Below are 7,976 nucleotides of genomic sequence, written 5' to 3'. Positions count from 1 at the left end.
TATACGTTGAACGAGATTGATTATTGCAAGTATTTGTATACGTTAGTCGTATTACGTTTAGTCGTATGTTTTGTAAGATACAAAAGAATCATCGTAAAATATCATCGTAATTTTATTCTTCGCAACTAAAAATTGTTTAAACAGTATATTTATAGCTTTTATACACTAATAACATATTTAATAAATTTTCCCTTATTTGCTATGATTCTTATTATTTAGCTATGATATATTATTATTATACTGCTATGATTCTTATACATGTACCTCATTTTTATGTATCTATCATTATAATTTTAGTATCACGTTTATAATATTTTTTAATATTAATCACAGAATATTGTACAGAGTTTTTATAATTTTCTATTCTTAATCTTGCATAATCAAAACTAATTAAATAACTAAATTGCGATTCAAAACCGCAGGATAATTTTATAGATAACTATCGATTTTCAATTTATATTAAAAAACCCCTATTTCTCTTAAACAATACATTTTACAATTTATCTGATTCTGTATTGTTATAATCACCGTGATTCTCATCAAATGAAAATCAATCCCGTCTCTCAACGATAACTACCCTCTTTTACTTCCTTATCCTCTTTATTCAAATCACAACCATTCCGATTTAATTCTGATCCAGCAATTTTTGTTCGTTACGTATCCCATTCAAGAAGAAAATTATTCGAATCTTATCAATAACCGCTTTTTTATATCATGAAATTAATGACAATTGAATCTAGTAAAATAGTATAAAAATCATACCATTAAACATAATTATTTATCTGTTTTACATATAAAATAAAGATTTTATCAGCTTTCATTTATGCTTGAAATATTGATAATACTAATATTAAGATAATTATATAATTCTGATTGATAACATAAACAGCAAGCTTGGGAATGTTATTGTAAAAAAGTAACGCATTACCGTTAGCGTTACTTTTTGTGAAAAGTAACTCATTATCGTTAATAATTTAAAAAAGTCTCACGTTATTGTTACTGTTACGTAGAAAGTAACAATTCGTTTCTTTTTTGTAATATTAAAGTAAGTATATTATATTTAAAAGTTATATTATTTAAAAATTAATATTAAAACTTTAAATTCCAAATTATAGCAAATTTTAAATTCCAAAATAAAGCAAGCTTTTCTTTATATTAAATTTATCTAATAATTCCACTACTTTCTTATATTTAACATTTTTACCTCTCTTTTGGTTACTTATCGTTATAGAAATTTAGATTGTAATTTAAAAACATACAAATTTTTTATCAATAATTTTTATTAAACATTATTTCTAAATATTTCTAAATATTTCGTTATTAAGAATGTTCGTGTGTTTAATGACAGCATTGAAAATTTGTGAATCTAAGTTCACGTTACATATATTGAATAGGACCAAGGTAATAGGAAATTGAACTAACAATAAAAATAACAGCTTTGTTGTTTACTGCAAAAATGTAACGACGTTATCATTAGATAGAGAAAAGTAATGATTGTTACCGGAAAAAAGTAAAGAACAGTAATAATGTTACAAGTAACGCGTTAATCTCGGCACTGATTAATAGTATATGGTAATATCAACATTTAGGTTTTTAACTGTTTTTAAAAAGAATAAATCATGACATTTTTTATTCAATATCACAAAAAATTGTTATATACAAAGACGTATTAAGATATGAAGATGTATCATGATATGTTGCAAACGCGTACATTCTTCAAGAAACATTGAAAATTTTCATAACGCTTACGCAAAACGATCTATATATTTGCCTTGTACGTCGTTCGACCGTTAGATCGAACTGCTCGTTGGACCCCTTCAAATTGTATTTAGTCGGCCATTTTTCTAGAAAGCGCACGGGAGGGATGAAATCGCTTTCATCATAGAGAAGAGAAAACAGGATGCTGGATGAAGGGTGACGTTGCCGGGCCAGTAAGGGTGGGTGAGAGGGGTCGCCCAATCAACCCCCAGCAAGCCTGCACGTCTTACCCTCTCTACAAAGTTATCTTTCTTGCCCCTGCCCTGCACGCAGTTAGGGTACCCTCGAAATTCTCAACTATTGACCGAACCACTCTCGACCATCGTAACGATCAATCGGTGCTCATGTTACTAAGGAAGACGCAAGTTTCTTTAATATATTTTCTACGTGCACGTCACGACGATAATTCCACTTGAATAAACATTCCATCCGTAACAATGGAACATTTGAAGATCGACGTTATTAATGAATATCGAGTAAGTAATTCTCCAACAATAAGAATAATTAGGAAATTTTTTAATAGTATAGTACGAAGAATTTGTTTTTTTTTATTCATATCATAAAAATGTATATAGTACGACTGTATTCTTCTTTTCAATGCAACTGAATTATCTTAATTGCTATTATATCATTCAGGATTGGGTAAATTAATATTTTTTTTTAACTAAATTAAGTTAAAGTTAATGACTTGTAAAATTAATTTAGTTAAGTTAAAATTTTTATGAACAAAAAACTAACTCAGTTAAAAGTTGCGTTAAGATTAAATTGACTTAAGTTAAATTAAAAGTTAATTTTGAAAAACATCAGTTATATTAAATTAGAATGTTGTAATTTTTTAAAATGAGAGATACTTTAAATAAAAAACATTTACAATCTAAATTATTAAATATAAATGAAATATCAAATTAATTTAATATTTTATTTATAAATTAAGTTTATATAAAATAACAACAAAATATTATTTTTATATAAAAATGTTTTTTCTTCTAAATAGATAAATTTTTAACTTAAACAAAAGGTTAAAGTTTATATATGTTTAAAAATAACTAGTTAAATTAACAGTTAACTCGTTTAAAATTAGTAAAGTTAAAAGTTATTAACTAATTTAACTAATATAAACTAATATAAACTATATAACTAATAACTTTTTAACTAATTACTACCCAACCCTGATATCATTGAATGTAAGATCAGAGTTCTTTCTCCGTTTAAACTATATTCGATCTGAACAAAGATAGTTAGCGATATTTGAAAACAATATATCTGTATCCTGCAATATGCTAACGTAATATAATGCTTGTGGATATTTAGAAACCTTTTGTACAAAAAAATATTATACGTAAACGCTAGTAATATATATGAAAACGCACTTTCAATTTCGGGGCAAACCTATTACGCAGTTATCGATTTTCCGCATCCAATCAGCATGAGTAGCCAAACTCAGAGCGATAATGTCAATCCTATTTCGGGAGCCTGCCGCAAAGTTATCCCATATAAACTTCCACTAGTTTAAGCTACGCGTACTGCTCTCCCCTCCCCCCCCCCCTTTTCCGACGCATTTTCAATCTCGTAGAACCTTCAAACTTTTGTCATAGATTTTATCACCCGCCGGGAAAAATAAGAACGCGATTCGCAGAGCTGCGAGAGCGCAGTACTTCGGCGACGCGCGACGACGCTTCGGTTAATTCGCTTTAGTGCATATTTCTGCACGAGTGATAATTCATCGTTTACCGCGGCATGAATTTCGTGGAGATCATCGTGATCCTATTTTTCCGCGACTGTCTTTGTCCGAACGCGTAATCCTCACGGGGGGAGGGGGGGAGGGGGGAGGGGGAAGATTGGGGGGAGTAAACACCGCAACGTATGCAAATCTTCACATCCTATTAAATCGCACAGAAGCTGCAGATAGCTATGCGTAATGGTCCACCGGGATGAATCACGAAGTATCTACAGTGTGACAGTGCCGGCACGGCTGTCCGGCGAAGCGTCGATAATTCAGGCCTGCCTACTAACGTCTCTAATTTCCTTGATATTCGCATCGAAGGGTCTCCTTCCGCTCGAGGAGCTTAAGGATGCCAGAAATACCTTCGCGAGAAGGTATAAACGCCTTGTAAGGGTAGGCCTTGCAGGACTTGTATTAATTTCATATCCCTTCCGCCGTCTGACGCCGGGGCCGCGTTCAATCATCTATTTATTGCCGGTCGCGTCCAATCCGGTAATGCTCCGTCTCTCTCTCTCTCTCTCTCTCTTTCTCTTTTCGAGATATCGCCTAGATGCGAGGGAGTGGCGGCTGGTCATTAATTTCCACTAGCACCCGACTAAGGACCGCTGATGGGAAACACATCACGAGTCTCACCTGTACAGTGACCAAATTACGAAGCAAAACCGTATCGAAAATTTGATAAACGTGTCGAATAAGCGTCCAGATTATTATCGCACTTTCGATGTGTTTTTTATAATAATAATATGGTGCATTGATGAACATCGACTTTTTAAAATAAATAAAAATCTTTGCATTCATAAATTGAATTAAGGTGGTTTTATCGTGCAAGTCCCAGTCAAAAGTTAGTCGCTCCATATGACTAATAATTCAATAAAAACAAGCGTAATTCATTAAAAACATTTTGCGTAGACTGTACATATGCGATTGTGTGACGTTTATGTGACAACGTCACACTATCGAGTTGGCATTGAGCGATAAAACTACCTTAAGCAATTAAGTATGTTACCGATAAAGCTATTGTCATTAGTAATACTAAATTTATGCTTTATCTATTTATGCTTTATATCCTAAATTTATGCTTTAAGGTGCAAATTCATACGAGACGCTCGTTTTCTTTTTTCGACGTTAGCATAAAAAAAGAGGCTGGATTTTCTCAGCTTCAGCGTCAAAAGTTTTTGTTTTGTTCTAAACATTTTAGATACGAATGATACAATTGACGTTGAACTTGATGTTGCCGCTTTTCGTGCAAGCCAACTATGATCACGTAATTTTGACGCTAAAAATGAGCGTTAGCATGAAAAGGCACCTTTATAATTAAGCAACTGTTAATAAAATATACTATACTTTACAATTTTTAATAAAGCTAAGTTTAAGTCAACTCAAACAGTCCATATATAAATGAGAGCGTAAAATAATCTCGTTAAATAATTTTAAAAATTAAATAATTCTAGACCTTAATATTACAAAATAAGATACATTTCATTGCAACGCAGTGCTCAAGTTCTAAAGAATTGAGAAAGATTCATCAGCATAACTAATAATATAAACGTATATAAACAAAACAAAATCAACTCGCGATCGATGAACAAACTCTCTAAATTTTCTGAAGTGACTTTTTCACTCTTTTGGAGTAAGATTCACTCCAGAAAATTTAGCGAGAAGGAAACCACCAAACATGTAAGCGGTCGCAAGCGGGTCTCTATACGGAGCTTTGCGTGTCCGGCGGCGCGGTAAACATAGAAATCCCGAAATCGAAATCTCGGGAAGCGGTAGCGGAGAATTGGGACAACGCGCCCTTCGAAGTATCACCGAAGCTCACCGGCACCGGCGCGGGTTGCTCGGCGCGAAGTTAGACGCGCCCTATTAGCGAAAACGAGCCGATTCCTTGCTTCTAACTGCGAATGCGCCGCACGCTGAACACCGTAAAGGAATTTGCGGTCCGAGTTGCTACGCTCTCCGAGATCTGCAGCGACCTTTCACCCTACACCTTGGGCCCCTTGCCCATCCTTCCCGCCCCTCCACCTCGCACCATCCCATTCCGACGGTTTGCTTGAAGCCCCGATCATCCGTAGCCCCCAGTCACCCCAAGGCTAGTTTCTCCCTGAAACCCTTAAGCCCAACTATCCGCAGAAGTTGGAATCTGTAGGTACCTACGCCGCGACGAAGCTACAAACTCGCCCCTTTTCGTATAGCAAGCCGCGTCGCTCGATATAGCCACGCGCGGCCGAAGATTTTGCGATGTGTGTAGGTGTATTGGTTCTGCTGACCTCGATGGTCGAGAGGCTCGAATTACGATCGTAAAGACCACGATGAGAGAAAAGAATGCCAGGATTCTTCGACGATAAAAATTCTGATTATAATATTATAGCATTAGCGTTTACATAAATAACTGCATGTTTCATTTTAATATCTTAAAATTTGTAATGTTAATCTAATATTCTTATAAAATTTGTGTAGCTTCAATATAACTAATAGATAGCTAGTCTAGAATTTCTTCTAGGACTATTTTTCAAACAGTATATTTCTTTATATTTTAACTTGCATAATAATTAATTATTAAACAATTCCGAGCAAATTGTTCAAAAATATTCAAATCTGACGATCAAGGAAGTAGCGCGAAAAACTCGTTTTATTATAGCATATCCTCCACAAAGATTTTTATTGTGATTCCAGTTTTTATTCTGGTTCTCTTTTCAAACCGGTCAGCCAACTAGCAGATGGACCATCTCATCTCTATGAGTAACTAGTTTCAGATTCGTTCGGAAATATAACAACGGAAGCGTAACGACGTTAAGTCGGCGAAATAGTTTCAAGGGTAGTTAAGATGAATAGCTGATTTCGAAAGACATGTTTCATGGCGTGATGTCTAGTCCGTGTGACATTGCCGTTGGCAAGATTGTCGTGGATCGAGATTGAATTGTTGAGAAGGGTGAGAAGGAATAAGGATACGAGTAAAAGAACGACACGATCAGAGAGTGAATGAGAAGGGGAGAGATAAAGGGAGAGGAAAGTGAGAGGGAGGGAGGGAAGGGGAGGGAGGGAGAGAGAGAGAGAGAGAATATATCTTCATCCAACCAGCAAAGACGACAAATACCCACGGGATTTCCTCGAAGGCGGGGCGGCTAGATTATGGAATTCCACGCGGAACTGGCTGCGTCGGGCTGCAATTATATGTGGATGCCGATTGCCGGCATCGATCTGACAATTTCGCGTAGACCGCCAATTTCCACGTGATCTAGCCGACTTAGAATTAATTAAGCTTAAGTTACGAGCAAGGCCCGCAAAGCGCAAAGCTGCCGAAGGTCGTCCAGGAGATCGTTGGAACTTGGAACGATTCGGATGCGTCTCGGAGGAGTACGAGATCGATGTGCCGTGAGGGACGAGCATTTCAACGAGATGGCTATATCTTATCTTAAGTTAGATCCATCACGGCGATATATTAAAACTAACGATAATATCTTATTGAACAATGTCAATTAGCGTATATGTACATGGAAAAAACGATTTTGTTGAAAGGTCTAAAAATTTTACTAAAAACAGATCTAAAAATAATTTTTTATTGAATCATCAAAATAATTTATTGGAATGTTCAAACTGATAAGTATTGCTATAAAACGTTTTGATATTTTAGCAATCATTTTGACTTTCGCACAAAATAATTTTGATTATCGAACAAAAGTTATTTTCAGATTTGGATTCAGCAAAATTGTTCTTTCCATGTAAAGCGGAAATATATCTTTCTTTACCTACTTTAATTAATATTTATATGCTCAAAAAACTAAAAAAGACTGTGAAATCAGTATCAAATTTTGTCTAAATTTAATAAACAGCTACATTCAGCTTTAGTATATTTTTATACGTTTAATATATTTAAATACTAAAGCAATTCAGTAGATTTATGAGAGAGAAAGAGAGAGAATTTGCATTAAAGACGTCTCGCGAGGGACATCTTAAGAATAAGTTTACGTCAATTAGCGCGCGAATCTTTACAATTAGCCAAAATTGCGGAGCCCTCTCTCGGATTCGCGATCTTTCAGCAAATAAGCAATTCAGGCGGAAAGAGGATCTAAGGTTAATCTTCAACGATTGTTCTGTTCTCTAGTGGCGAGGCTGCACAGTGGCCGATCAAAACCGCGGCCTAACGATATTACAGATCCGCCAATCACCGACACCGAAGGGATGAAGACGATGATCCCCGACGCGGACTAACCGCTGGTAAACCGGCTAAATTCTAAGTAAACTCTCTTTGTGTTGCCGCCGAACCGAATTCAGAATTCATTTGATTAGATTTATTTTATCGTGCTTTAACTGCATTTGCATCAATTTTTGCGCAAAATGACTATAGTCTTAACCCTAGACTACCACACCTGGGTAAATTTACCCGGACCGTTTTTGAAATGCGTGCCATTCCGACAGCGTTGAAGAAGTGGGGTCGCGATGTGGGGGGGGGGGGGAAACCTACAAGTGTCCTCTACAACCTTCCATCATAAGCTAC

The sequence above is a fragment of the Wasmannia auropunctata genome, unplaced genomic scaffold (assembly GCF_000956235.1).
Source record: "Wasmannia auropunctata unplaced genomic scaffold, wasmannia.A_1.0 LD336106.1, whole genome shotgun sequence".
Taxonomy (NCBI): Eukaryota; Metazoa; Arthropoda; class Insecta; order Hymenoptera; family Formicidae; genus Wasmannia; species Wasmannia auropunctata.
Note: the sequence above shows the minus strand (reverse complement) of the source record.